Here is a 15353-nt window from a genome sequence, read left to right on the forward strand (position 1 = left end):
TTTCTGGGAGCTGTGATTCGTATAATTATAATGTCGGGGACAGAGGCTAAGTCACCTGGAGATGTAAGGGTGCTGCTGGGAGAGAATGAGGCCTTCTTCCTGGGATCTGAGAGATGAGCATGGACAGGGGTGGTGGTAGAGCTTCTCTGCCCCTCTGGAAATCACAGAGGAAGTTATCAAAGCACGCTGCTGCCTTTGAAGATTAGTGCAACCTCTCTGGTCTGCAATGCTGCTTGCAATCCAAGGTAGAGAAACTCCAGTCCTGCTAAAAGAGTCAGAGGTGGTCGAGTCCATTTTCCCATCCCGACTACTAAGGCCTAGCTCTGGGCAGGGCGTTGGACCCTACAAGCAGGAAGTGGTTTCCTGTCCAACTACCTCCCTTGAACTGGAGACTTCCCCAGGATGGTGAAGCTGAGCCTCTTTCCTAGACTGGGACATCTGTGGATATGTACCTGGCTAGGAATGTCAGTCCGTTTACCTCCTCTGCTTCCTCTACCCCTCCAGCACCATTTCCCAGAGGGTGTCTCCAGAGTGAATGGAACTCAGGCAGCCAGCACCTTTTTCCAGTTAGCGTAGATGGTGGTTAGGGGCACTGACCTTGGGCCAAGACACCCAGTTTCAAATCCTAGCTCTTCCTCTCACTAGCTGTGTGACTTTGGGCCGGTAACTCAACCTCTTTGGTCCTGTAAAATGAAGATGATCATAGTATTTATCTCATGAAGTTTTCTGTGAGGGTTAAAGAAGCTGGTGATTTGAAGCCCACAGAACAGTATATGTTCTTTCTCTCTACACACCTCTGTCCCTTGGGGTTTTAAAAACCACAGCTTGGATCTCAAGGAATATCCAGTCAGCCCAGAGCCCTGGACACCAGCCAATGGTGAGTTAGAGGGAGGGACTCCATCTCTGTTCCCACTGGCCCCCTTCTCTCTAGTTCTCAACTCACTTCTCCCAACCCGTTTTCCTGCTCTCTTGGTTTCTCGTCTGTGTGTCTCCCTCACCACTGTCTCCTCTTTCCCTTTTCTCTTTGTCTGTCAATCTTCGTGTGTCTCTGTCTCTCTGTCTGATGTCTGTCAATATTATCTCTGTTTCTATCCCTCACTCTGTTCTGACTTGCTCGCCTCAGCTCTCTCTATTTCATCCTGCTTCCTCACTTTTCTCCCCCGCCATCTTGATCCAACCCCCCCCTCTTATTTTTCCCCTAGTTCAGCCTCCCTCACTCCCCTGTCTCCTCACCCCCCTCTTTTGTGTGTTTCTCTTCCCTTCTCTCTTCCTGTTTTTCGCAGGCTCTCTTTTGGTCGCTGTCTCTTGATCTTTCATTTAACAAATATTTATGCAGCACTTACTATGTGCCAGGCCTTATTTTAAGCACTGGGGACACAGCAGGGAACAAAACAGGCAGAAATTTCTCTTCTCAATGGAGCTGACATATCAGTGAAGAGACAGACAGGAAATATAGGTGAATAACTTAAGTATATGTTATTACTATCAGGTAGTAATAAGCACAAAGGAGAAAAATAATCAGGGCATAGGGGATAGGGAGTGATGAAGTTGCTGGTTACTGGCTAGAAGCCTAAGAGAAGTGAGGGCAGGACATGCAGATCTTGGGAGAAGAGTGCTCCAGGAATCAGGAACAGCAAGTGCAAAGGCCCTGAGGCTGAAGGTGCTTGGCTTGTTCAAGGAACAGCAAAGAGGTCAGTGTGGTTGGAGCAGAGTGAATGAGAGGGAGGGCAGGAGAAGGTTGGGGGAGAGAGAATGGGGGTAATTTGTGCAGGGCCCCATGGGACAGGGTGAGGACTTTTACTTTGATTGAGGTGGGGAAGTGGGAGGCTTCTGAGCCTGACATAGGTGTTAACAGGACCCTCCGACTGCCACGTGGGGAATGAACTGCAGGGAACGGGGGTGCAAGCTGGGAGCCCAGTAGGGGGACTACAGCCGTGATTCAGGTGATGGACGATAGCGGCTAGACCAGGGTGGTGATGGAGAGGCAAGGAGAGGTGGGTGGTCAAATTTGTGTGTATGAAATACCCATGGCATATAAGTTACTATTTTAACCATTCTGAAGTGGACAGTCACCAACATCCATCAGTCTGACAGCTGTGAAAGGAGAGAGGGAAAGAAGGACTGGGTCAGAGGAGCCTTTGGCTGTACGTCTGTGGGGTGGGGGTGGGGTGTGTGTGTCTATGGGGCGGTCTTTGAGCAAAGGTTGCCCATCAGAGGACTCCTGGGTGGGGCTGCAGTGGGCTGGCACTAGTACCCACTGTGTTCTCTCATTGGGAGCTGCCCAAGGGAGGCGCGGCCTTGGCACCAATGAGGTGGGGCTGTCAGACAGCTGTACCGTCAGCAGCAGGATCTCTTAAAGGGAGATCTGAGCAGCGCCATTCCATGGCCACCACAGGGATCTAACTGTTTCTAGTTCTTTCTGGCCTCATCCCCAAGCGGCTTCACCTGGTGCCCACAGATCCAGGAACCTGTGAGCTCCTCATTCCCATCCTAAAGAGAGAGGGAGGCCTAGTTCCCTACTGATGAGCCAAAAGGCTTGTCTTCAGTCTGATTGGATCAGCTTGGGTCACATGACAACCCCGGAACCAATGCCTGTGCCAGGAGGGTTAGACCAATCAGGACCTACTGCTGGATCTGGCCAAAGCCGGCAGACTTGACAAATCCTCAGCCAAACTGCAAGGACTGGGGCTACCAGGAGGGGACGATAAAGAGTCGCAGTCCTCCAGGATCCTGCCGTCCTCCCCCACGTCCAAGTTGAAGTCGAAAATTTACAACAATCAGAGCAGGAGTACGGGTAGATGACGTGTGAAAGGCCTGCCGATAGAATCCCTATCCTTTATCCGTAATTCCGAATTCCAAAAAGCTCTGACAACCAAAAAAAGAGTTTCTTCAGGGGGTCATTTTGGCCCAGTCTCACATGGCGGCAAGTCAGCTAATATGCGTTCTTAACACTATTTATCTCCGTTGGTGTGAATTTTCACACATTTTGCTGCAAATATATTAACATGTCTGATGGAGCAGGGTCTGCTTCAATCCCCTGGGAGCGTTACATAATATATGGCATTCGCTCAGAATTACCTTTCTAAAATTGGAACAGTTCTGAGTTCTGAAACGCATCTGTCCCCAAAGACTTCAGCTAAGGGATTGTGGACCTCTAATTGGGCACGCTGCCAAACCTAGATTCATCTTAATTATTTGTTCAACATTTATTTAATGGCTTTGGGAAGAAACTCATTTTCCATTACGATCTTTTTTTAAAAATAGAGAATGACGTTCATTTACTAAATCCGTTTTGTTAACGATATACTATTTTAGTGTGTGTGTGTGTCTGTGCATGTGAAAGTGTGTCTGTGTATGACTATGTGAGTGTGTCCATGTGTGAAGCTGTGTCTGTATGTGTGTGAAAGTATTTCTGTGTGTGTACATATGGGGGTCTGTGGAGAGATGGTGTGTGTGAGTGTGTGATCTTGTCTGCGTGTCTGTGACTGTGTGTGTTTGTGAGCATCTAGTTATGTCTGTATGTAATTTTGTGTGTGTGCATGTGACCGTGGATCTCCGTGTGAATGTCTGTGTGTATGTGTGTGAATGTGCAGGAGAGGAGACATGGTTCACGGTTTAAAGTTAATATGCTGAAATAAAATCCTCATTTCTCGCGACCATCTCTGCTTCTGTCTTAGAATTTCAGCGAACTCCACAAAATGACTCAAATTTTGCGCTGTCAAGCAATACCTTATACTTCCACTAGAGGTCGCCTGTCCACCTGGACCAGAAGAAACTAATTCCTGGGAGTTTGTAGATCCTTGCAGAGAAGTGCCAGGGACAGCTAGCTCAGGCTTGCCTCAGCTGCACATAGAGCAGCAGTTCTCAAACTTACTGGTCTCAGGATTCTTTTACACCCTTAAAAATTCTTGAGAACCCAAAGAGTTTTTTTGTATGTGTGTTATATTTATCGATATTTAAGCATTAAGGGGCTTCCCTGGTGGTCCAGTATGTAAGACTCTGCGCTCCCAATGCAGGGGGCCAGGGTCCGATCCCTGGTCGGGGAACTAGAGCCTGCATGCGTGCTGCAACTAAAAGCCCGCATGCCTCAATGAAGATCCCGCATGTCGCAACTAAGACCTGACACAGCCTAAATAAATATTTTAAAAATATATATTTAAGTATTAAGATTGAGAAGTTAAAAATTATTTAGTAAGTCATTTAAAAATAACCATGATAAATCCATTGCGTTTCTGCAACGGTTTTATTGTGGTAAAATGTACATAACATAAAATTTACCATTTTAACCATTTTTAAGTATACAGTTGAGGGCGTCCCTGGTGGCGCAGTGGTTAAGAATCCGCCTGCCAATGTAGGGGACACGGGTTCGAGCTCTGGTCTGGGAAGATCCCACATGCCCTGGAGCAACTAAGCCTGTGAGCCACAACTACTGAGCCCACATGCTGCAACTACTGAAGCCCGCGCGCCTAGAGCCCGTGCTCCACAACAAGAGAAACCACTGCAATGAGAAGCCCGCGCACCGCAACGAAGAGTAGCCCCCGCTCACTGCAACTAGAGAAAGCCCGCAGGCAGCAACGAAGACCCAACGCAACCAAAAATAAATAAATAAAAATTTAAAAATGTATACAGTTCAGAGGCATTACGTAAATTCACATTGTTGTGCAAGCATTATGACCACTCATTTCCAGCATTTCTTTTTATCTTCCCAAACTGAAACTCTACTCACTAAACAATAATTCCTCATCACCCCCACACCAGGTAATCTCTATTCTACTTTAGGTCTCTATGAATTTGCCTATTCTATGTACCTCATGTAAATGGAATCATACAGCATTTGTTCTTTTGTGCCTGTCTCATTTCACTTAGCATCATGTTTTCAAAGTTTATTCATGTTGTAGCATGTGTCAGAATTTCGTTCCTTTTTAAGATTGAGTAATATTTCATTGCACACAGATACCCCATTTTGTTTATTCATGTGTTGATGGACATTTTGAAACATTGCATTTAAACATAAATAACATTTTAAATGAGAAATGCTATATTTTCCAAAATAAAAAAATTTAATGAGAAGAATGGCATTATTTTACATTTCTGAGAATAATACATATTTTACATTTCTGAGAATAAGTAATGTCCAGTTCAAGAGAAGACAACTGGATTTTCAGAGTTGCTTTTTCACTTGATCTGTTGCAATACCACAAGTCATCTGGCCTCTGGAAAAGTCCAGCCAAGTCATGGGAAATCCTGAGAGTGGGCTTTTCCAGCCTGTTAACCACCAACCACACTACCCTGAAACTTATGTGGTTGTAAAACCGCCTTTAGCCTTCCATGTCATCTGCATTTAACATTTGGTCTGGGTACAATTACTTATGATTTTGCCAGTGTCATCTTGCTATGTGGTCCATGGATCACAAATAAAATAAAAATAATCTGGTGGTCATACAGTCACACTGCAACTATGTAATGATGATAAGTCTGTGGATATACTGCTGGTAATGTATCAATTCACTATAGTTGGGTAACAAACAATCAAAACCTGTGTGTGATGTACGCATATTGTAACCAAAAGTGTGGTCCAGCTGCTCACAGCTCAAAAGCCAATAAAGAGGCAAGGTTGGTGGCAAGGAAAGTTTTCTTTACTTTGGTTGCCGGCAACCAGTGGTGGGGCGGGGAGGGTGGACACATGTTCAAAGGCTGACATCCCCCCCCGCCCTGACAATCAGGGGGCAAGAGCTTTTATAGATGGAGGGAGGGGGCTCCATGCAGAAACAACACAATCAGCTCTGACAGTCGTCTTGAAATTGGTCATGGGTCGTCTGACCAGCATCATCTTGATTGTTTTAAGTACGGTTAATCTTCAGTTCCAGGGTCGGTTTGTTCCCATTTCCTTGAGGCCAGTTCTCAGAATTGTGGCAGCTTATGTCATGGCTACACTCTGGTCATCATGTAGTTAACTTCTTCCACTTGCTGGGGTTTTCAGTATCAGACAGCTCACAGGATAGGCTCGGAACATTATCTATAGCCCTTGAGAAGGAACTAAAGGTCCTTGACTATGCTTAATGACTAAACTATTATTATTATTTAGTCTTGTTGGACTGATTTCCTCTGTTTCTTCATTTTCTCACTTCTCCAATTAAAATTATTCTTTGGCTAACATTTTTCCACAGACGAAAGGCAGGTGGAGGACATGCGGAGGGGGAGGGACCTTAGGGTCTTGCTCTGTTTCAATATGAACATTTATTTAGCTCATGCTGAGAGTCACCTAGCTGACTGTGGCTGGATAGCTCTACTGATCTTGGCTGGGCCATCCCATATGTCTGAGGTCGTCTGGGGCATGATTGATTGGGGCTGGGCATGGCGGGCTGCCTCGCTGATCTTGACTGGGCTGCCTCAGGTGTTTGTGGATGGGCTGATCTTGGCTGGCCTTGGCTGGTGCATTCAATGCTTGGGACCAGCGGTCTATCCCAGGATCTCTCATGTTGATGGCAGAGGTGTGAACTTAACTATACAGGTACATGTCAAGCCTCTGTTTGTGTTCTGTGTACCATCATACTATTGGCCAAACAAGTCACGTGGCCAAGCCCAATATAAAGGGATGGAAGTATTATACATTCCTTCCAAGGAGATGAGGTGGATGGAGTGAAGACTTCTGAAGAGTAATCCAATCTGCTACAGGTGGTCATGTCCCAGCCTAGGCCACCATGGCGGGGGGGAGGGGGGGTTGGGGAAAGGGCCTGGACGTTGTGTTCAAACCTGAACCTGAGAACCAAAGTATGAGCATCCAGTAAGGGTGATACGAACGGCATGAATATTAATATTGTGCCTCAGAGAGGTTAAATAGTAATTTGCAGAGCAGTGAGTGTGTGTGTTGGGGGGATGAGTGGGTGGGAAGATGAAAATCCAGGCCATCTGACTCTGAACTGTTTCATTTCACTGTTTATTTTGCTTCTTAGCCCAAACCATATGGAGAGCCCACGTGCAGACACTCTGGTTTAAAATCCTGGCTGTGCTCCCACTTGACAGCCAGAATCAACTGTCAGTCATGTGAGTAAGCCCCCTGGGACATCCAGCCAGCCAAGCCTTCAGATGAGTATGGCCCCAGCCAGCATCCGACTGGCCAAGGGAAGATTAAAACTATGGTCAAGCGTGGACTAGTTCTTAGAATTTGCAGGCTGAAGTGGTACATATTCCTTCTTCTCATGTTTCACTGGGCAGGGAAAGTCACATGGCCCCGCCAAACCTCCAATAGGTGGAACCCTACCATGTGCCCAGGAGAGCCACAGTATTTGAGACCATCTCTAATGACTGTCACAAATGGGTTGTTTCCTGCTCTGAAACACGAGTCACACATTCTGCAGATCCTCTGTGAAAGACACCATTTTTGACTAGAAATTGGGCTTGCTTTCTCTTTATAACAGAATAGAATCACCATTGCCCACTAGTGTCACAAGTAAAAAGTGGCCACAAATCTCCCCACTTACGCCCTTTGCATTTGACTTTGTATCTCCTCCTTTCAAGGGGTAACATCAGTTTCCCCACCCCTTGAATTTGGGCTAGCCTTGACCAATAGAATGTGGCAGATGTGATGTTGTGTTAGTTCTGAGTCTAGGTCTTGAGAGTCTTTGTGTCTTCCGTTTGCTTCCTTGGAAAGTTTCCACTGCCATGGGAATAAGCCTGGGCTAACCTGCTGGAGGATGAGAGCCTGCACCAAGAAGACCACAGGCACCCATCCAACTCCCGGAAACAGGGCCACCTACACAACCCACAGCTGACTTCAGATGCATGGGTTAGGTCATCCAAGGCCAAAAGAACCATTCAGCTGACCCATGGATCTGTGAGCAACAAGAAAAGTTATTGTTTTAAACCATTAATATTGGGAGATATTCGTTACATAGCTGTCTTTGTCCATTTGGGCTTCTGTAACAAATTACCATAGACTGGGTGGCTTAAACAACAAATATTTATTTCTTATAGTTCTGGAGGCTGGGAAGTCCAGGTTCAAGATGCCAACAGATTCTGTGTCTGGTGAGAGATCACTCCCTGGTTAGTAGACAGTTGCCTTCTTGCTGTGTCCTCACATGTCAGAAAGAGTCAGAGAGCTCTCTGGGGTCTCTTTTATAAAGGCACTAATCCTATTCATGAGAGCTCCACTCTCAACACCTAATCACCCCAAAGGCCCTACTTCCTAATTCCATCACATTCGGGATTATGTTTCAACATACGAATTTTGGAGGGGACAAAAACATTCAGTCTGTAACAAGAGCCATAGTTCACTGATACACCACGGGTTCTTCATTTCTTCTCTTAGTGTGACAATAAAGGTCTTGGAACATTTTAACACTTTGTCAGCCAGTCCTCTTTCAGAACATTGCTCACAGGATGAGAAATCTTTTTGTTGTCTGTCCCCACTGCCCAGGAAGCCTGGGGCTCAGGACTGTGGATGATCTCCACTTTCTGGCAGAGGATGGGAGCAATGATGCTAAACACCTAGGAAGTGCTTGGCACTGAGTTGGATAGGGAACAAGGAGAGAGTGTTTCTTGTTATCTATTCTGTTTTCTGATGTCCTAAAATTCCCACTTTACTGTGATAAAAATAATCAAAGTGTGGTTTTCGTCAAGAGAGAAGAGGCAGCTGTAATTCTGGCTGTCAAATTGATAGACAGAAACAGCAGATGTTGTAAGGAAACGGAGAAGAGGGAGAGACAGGAAAAATGAGACAAGGAAAGACCTGGGAGATGGATAATATGTGGGTTTGGGAAATGGAAATGGAGATTGAGATAGAGACCAAACGGAGATGAAGTCGCTGGAATTCTGAGAGGTGTAAACTGAGAAACACCTAGACAGGTGTGTTGGGGGTCTCCAAGACAACTCTCAGGTTTAGAGACTTACTAGAAGGGCTCGCAGAACTCAGAAAGGCTGTCATAATCATGTTTATGGTATATTACAGTAAAAGCCTAGAGATTAAAATCGGCAAAGGTAAAAGGTGCACAGGGCAGAATCCAGGAGAGACCAGGCACAAGCTTCCAGTGGTCTCTCCCAGTGGAGTCATAGGACAGTACTTATTTCTTTCCAGTACGTCATGTGATGACACACATGGAGTACTACCAATCAGGGAGCTCACCTGAGCCTCCGTGTCCAGGGTTTTCATTGGGGGTCAGTCACATAGGCATGAAGAACCCAGGGACCATTATTCTGTCTACCACACTGTACAATGGAAAGTTAGAAAGAAAAAGGTATAAACTCCTGGTACCTGCAATGACATGATGAAACTCCAGAGCATTTTACTGAGTGAAAGAAGCCGGGTCAAAAAAAAAAAAAATCCTCATACTGTACGTTTCCATCAGTATGAAATTCTAGAAAATATAAAGTAATGTATAGTGACAGGAAGATCAGTGGTTTCCTGAAAATGAAGGTGGAGGGAGCGAGAGATAGATTACAAAAAGCCACAGAGAAATTTCTGGGTATTATGGAAATGTTAGTTAAATTGATTGTAGTGATGGTTTCACATACATATTTCTTTTTAAAAATAATTTCTTTATTTAATTTATTTATTTTTGGCTGCATTGGGTCTTTGTTGCTGCGTGCGGGCTTTCTCTAGTTGCGGTGAGCAGGCGCTACTCTTCATTGCGGTGCGCAGGCTTCTCATTGCAGTGGCTTCTTTTTTTGCGGAGCATGGGCTCTAGGTTCGCGGGCTCGGTAGTTGTGGTGCACGGGCTTTGTTGCCCCGCGGCATGTGGGATCTTCCTGGACCAGGGCTCGAACCTATGTCCCCTGCATTGGCAGGTGGATTCATAACCACTGCGCCACCAGGGAAGCCCCAGCACTTTGTATCTTAATCTGTTCAGCTTATTGTGAAATGCTTAGAACAGCCCCTGGTACCAGGCAATGGCTTGATGAGCGTTGGCTATTACTATTATTATTATTGCTGGTGGTGGTGTTTTCCACCAGCCTTTGACAGGCCCTCTCCTTGATGCATCCTTCAGAGTTTTCCTCCCAGCCTCCCCGTGGTGCTTACTGCCACCTCCTGTGTCTCAAATTCCACAGTGCCGAAAGTTCTGGTGAGCCCGTCTAGCCAGGATCAGAAGCCTGTGTGGACCTGCTGCTGTTAATTCACAACATCCTGCCTCAGAAGCCACTGTGCCCACAGCTGAGAGCCTTGGCATGGATTGCTAACATCTGACTGGCTCTGGGCTTCCTGTGGCTGCTGGCAGGCTGGTGGCTGACCACAGCTATACCTCCTTGGGGTGTGGTGGCTGCAGCCCCCTACTCAGTCCTGCCCCTCCACATGGGGTCAGCTCTGAACGATCCTAGGGACTTGAGGTCACAAAACCACGAGTCTATATGCCACTTGGTCACAATCCTTTTCTGCCTTCCCTTTCCGTTGTGTAAATTTTAAGCCTCTCAGGGCTACTTTAAAAAAAAAACAACCTGGGACTTCCCTGGTGGTCCAGTGGGTAAGACTCCGTGCTCGCAATGCAGGGGGCCCGGGTTCGATCCCTGATCGGGGAGCTAGATCTCGCATGCGTGCTGCAAACTAAGAGTTCTCATGCCGCAACTAAGACCCGGCGCAGCCAAAATAATAAATATTAAAAGAAAAAACCTTTCATTGAAATATAGGACACAGACAGAAAAGTTCACAAACCATAAAGGGGCAGCTTAAGGAATTTTCACAGTTGAATGTCTCTGTGGGACCAACAACCTGATCAAGAAAAAGAATGTTTCTAGCCCCCAGGTTCCTCTCTGCCCCAGTGCCCCTTACCATTTCTACCCCTCGAAAATAACCTCTATCCTGGATTATGACACCAAAGCCTAGTTTTGTCTGCTGTTGACCTCATGTAAACGGAATTATACAGTACGTACACATCAGTGTCTGGCTTCTTTCATGCAGCGGAATCACCCTGAGATTCAGCCATGTTGTTTGTTGCATGTATTAGTTTTCTTCTTTTCTTTTCTTTTCTTTTGGCCACCCTGTGTGGCATGCAGGATCTTAGTTCCCTGACCAGGGATCGAATCCGCACGCCCTGCATTGGGAGCATGAAGTCTTAACCACTGGAATGCCAGGGAAGTCCCCTAGTTTTGTTTTATTTTTATTTATTTATTTTTTTGCGGTACGCGAGCCTCTCACTGCTGTGGCCTCTCCCGTTGCGGAGCACAGGCTCCGGACGCGCAGGCTCAGTGGCCATGGCTCACGGGCCCAGCCGCTCCGCGGCATGTGGGATCTTCCCGGACCGGGGCACGAACCCGTGTCCCCTGCATCGGCAGGCGGACTCCCAACCACTGCGCCACCAGGGAAGCCCTGCTCCTAGTTTTTTTAAATATTAGTTTTTGTATTCTTCTCTGCTGCTATATAGTATTCCATTGTATGAATGTACAATGTATTTATCCATTCTACAGCTGATCGGATACTTTTAGATTGGATTCCAGTTGTTGGTTATTATGAATAAAGCTTCTATGAACACTCTAGTACATTATTTTGCTGGACACATGTTGGGTTCTCTATCAGGTAAATACCTAGTAGTGGGATTGCTGGGTCATAGGTTAGGTGTGTATTTAGTTTCAGTAGATGCCATGTTTCTTAAATTAAAGCAGCCCTTCCTGATGCTGATCTGACTTCTGTCCTCTAGGATGTATTTTCCCATTTGCCCACTGGGATAGAGTTTTAACAGGACACAGGAACATCCAGCTCAAGACCAGGTTTTTCAGCCTCCCTTGCAGTGGTCAGGTGACCATGTTTCAGGCAATGGGCTGTGAATGGGAGGCCAAGGGTACCACTTCTGAGTCTCATCCTTAGAAGGTTTGGGCATCTGTGCCCCATCCTCTTTTTTCCCTTCCTACTCGGATGAGGTGAGAGCCAGCACAGCCACCTTAGACCCCACAGTGGAAGCCATGAGTTACACTGGTTTGTGAGAGAGAAATGAACTTAAGGGGAATAGTCAGAGATGGGTCCCCTGGTCAAATTGTGTGTGTGCCCTGGCATGAAGCGCTGTCTGGAAAGGGCACCTCTTTATACTTCACAAAGGTTTTGGCTGGGCTAATGGTGGCTCCAGAGCAGGGCTATCCTATAGAAATATATATTTTAAATTTATTTATTTTATTTATTTATTTTTGGCTGTGTTGGGTCTTCATTGCTGTGCTTCAGCTTTCTGTACTTGCGGCGAGCGGGGGCTACTCTTCGTTGCGGTGCGCGGGCTTCTCATGGCAGTGGCTTCTCTTTGTTGCAGAGCACGGGCTCTAGGCGTGCAGGCTTCAGTAGTTGTGGTGCGCGGGCTCAGTAGTCGTGGCTTACGGTCTCTAGAGTGCAGGCTCAGTAGATGTGGCGCACGGGCTTAGGTGATCCGCGGCATGTGAGATCTTCCTGGACTAGGGATCGAACCCATTTCCCCTTCATTGGCAGGCGGATTCTTAACCACTGCGCCACCAGGGAAGTCCCTATCCTATAGAAATATAACGTAAGCCATAAATGCAAGCCTCATAGGTAATGTTAATTTTTCAAGTGGCTGTGTTAGAAAAGAAACAAATGAAATAATAACATATTTAATAATATAATTGTATTTTAGATTAATATCAACCATATCAACATATATTAATATATTATAGTCACAGTAAGATGTTAATATTATGTAGTTATATTGTAACATATAATGATGTTTTAAAAATTCTTTAATTATTTAAAAAATTTTTATTGGGGCTTCCCTGGTGGCGCAGTGGTTGAGAGTCTGCCTGACGATGCAGGGGACACGGGTTCGTGCCCCGGTCCGGGAAGATCCCACATGCTGTGGAGCGGCTGGCCCGTGAGCCATGGCCGCTGAGCCTGCGCGTCCGAAGCCTGTGCTCCACAACGGGAGAGGCCACAGCAGTGAGAGGTCCACGTACCGCAAAAAAAAAAAAAAAAAAAAAATTATTGGAGTGTAGTTGATTTACAATGTTGTGTTAGTTTCAGGTGTACAGCAAAGTGAATCAGTTATACATATACATCTGTCCACTATTTTTTAGATTCTTTTCCCATATAGGTCATTACAGAGTACTGAGTAGAGTTCCCTGTGCTGTACAGTAAGTTCCCATTAGTTATCTATTTTATATAATGATCTTTAATATGTAACAATAACAATAACAATAATATATAGTTGACCCTTGAACAACATGGGTTTGAACTGGGCAGATCCACTTACATGCGGGTTTTTTCCCAATAGATATAGTACCTGTACTTTCATTTTACAGATTTTTAAATTAACTAAGTGTGTGGAAAAGTTTGTGTTCGATTAGAGATCACAATATGTGGAATCAAAAGAACTAGAGTTTGAGTCCTGATTCTATCCAAGCTGTTTCCACTTCCTGCCCTTGGGTGAGTCATTTATCAATTCCTTTTTGTTTTTGAGGCAGAGAGAGCAGTACTAGGATTTTCGACCACATGGGGGTCAGTGCCCCTAACCTCCACTTTCTTCGGGTGTCAACTGTAATTAATAATATATGATACTTAACACAATTTCTCCAAAATTTTATTATTTGAACATGTAATACAATATAAAAATTGTTGAGATGTTTTACAATCTTTTTTTTTTTTTTTCCAGTAAGTCTTGGAAATCTGGTGTGTGTGTTATACTCAGGGAGGGCACATCTCAAGTTGGACTCACCACATTTCAGTTACTCAGTAGCTGCATGTGGCTGGTGGCTGCTGTATTGAGCCGCCCAGGTCGGGTCTTGAGGAAGAGGATGAAGAGACACCAGCATAAAGGTTGCTAATACTGAGAACGATGTATGTACCCCCTCTGCCCTGCAAGTCCATTTCTAGAGAGTTATCTGCAATGAGTCCTCGTACACAGGCACCAGGATGTACGTGCAAGGGTGCTCATTGTGATATGGACAAAAATATTGGAAACAACCTAAAGTTCCACCAACATGGAAGTGATCAAATAAACAGGTTTCAAACTAACAGTGGACTTACAATGCTGTTACAAAAACACGAGGTGCTTAAATGTACTTACAAAAACATTGTTCTGAAAAAATAGTGATGAAAACACATTATTGGAACAATTGATGAAATGTGAATGAAGATGGTGCCTTATATAAGGCGTTGTACCACATTTCCTTTCTGCTTTTACTATCCCAGCCACTTCCCTTTAAATTTGAAATTACATCAACATAAAAAGTTATCAGAATTATTCTGAGAGGCAGTTCATAACTTCGCTAAGGGTCCAGGACATAGAAAATGTTAAGAACTCAAGATTTGAAGGCAATGCAAAACTTTGGTCCAAAAATCTTAAAAAAATCAAGCGGGTGTGACCTTGCCTCCTGAGTCTCCCACAGCTCAGGGACCCTCTTTTTTTATTTTTTTAATTAATTAAGTTTTGGCTGCATTGGGTCTTCGTTGCTGCGTCCCGGTTTTCTCTACTTGGGGGCGAGCAGGGGCTATTCTTTGTTGTGGTTCGTGGGCTTCTCGTTGCGGTGGCTTATCTTTGTTGCGAAGCACAGGCTCTAGGCGCGTGGGCTCAGTAGTTGTGGCGCTCAGGCTTAGTCACTCCGCGGCATGTGGGATCTTCCCGGACCACGGCTGGAACCTGTGTGCCCTGCATTGGCAGGCGGATTCTTAACCACTGCGCTACCAGGGAAGTGCCTCAGACGCCCTCTTGAGGTCAGGGTTGGTATAACAACCACGCATTCCTACCAGCACCAAATCGCCACAACTAGACCTTCAAAATCCTCCCCGAGTCACGTCCACAACACATGGCTTCACTTAGTAGAACAGAAACTTGCCGAACATCGTGCACTCACATATCCATTCCCAAACACAAACACCACATTTGTAAAAGCCTGGGTGAATACACTCCAAACTGCTAATAGGAGTTTCAGAAGGTTAGCAGTCAGGGGATTTTTCAATGCTTTTTTTGGGGGGTGGGGGTGAGGAGGGCATTTCTGGATTGTTCAAATGTTTACAAGGTGCATGGATCATCTTTGCAATAAAAAGAAAGCTAGATCTTCACAAACTGAAGCTCGCTGGAGAAAAATACTATTTGTGGAGGAATGATGTGGGTGGTCTACAGGAGAGTTGCAGACAAGCATGGGAAAAATGAACCTGTTTCTGCACCCGTCGTAATAATCATGCTCATTGTGGTAGACTGAAGAATGGTTCCCAGTGATGTCTGCATCCTAATTCCTGGAACCCAGGGCGTGACTTTGTATAGGAAAAAGGACTTTGCAGATAAATTAAGGATCTTGAAATGGGAGATTATCCTGGATTATCTAGGGGGTCCTTAAATGTAATCGCAAGGGTCCTTAAATGAGGGAGGCAGAGGGAGATTTGAGACACACAGTAGGAGGGAAGGAGATGTGACCGTAGAGGCAGAGATTGGAGTGAT

The sequence above is a fragment of the Monodon monoceros genome, unplaced genomic scaffold, assembly GCF_005190385.1.
Source record: "Monodon monoceros isolate NGI ecotype Baffin Bay Population unplaced genomic scaffold, NGI_Narwhal_1 Super_Scaffold_10, whole genome shotgun sequence".
Classification (NCBI taxonomy): Eukaryota; Metazoa; Chordata; class Mammalia; order Artiodactyla; family Monodontidae; genus Monodon; species Monodon monoceros.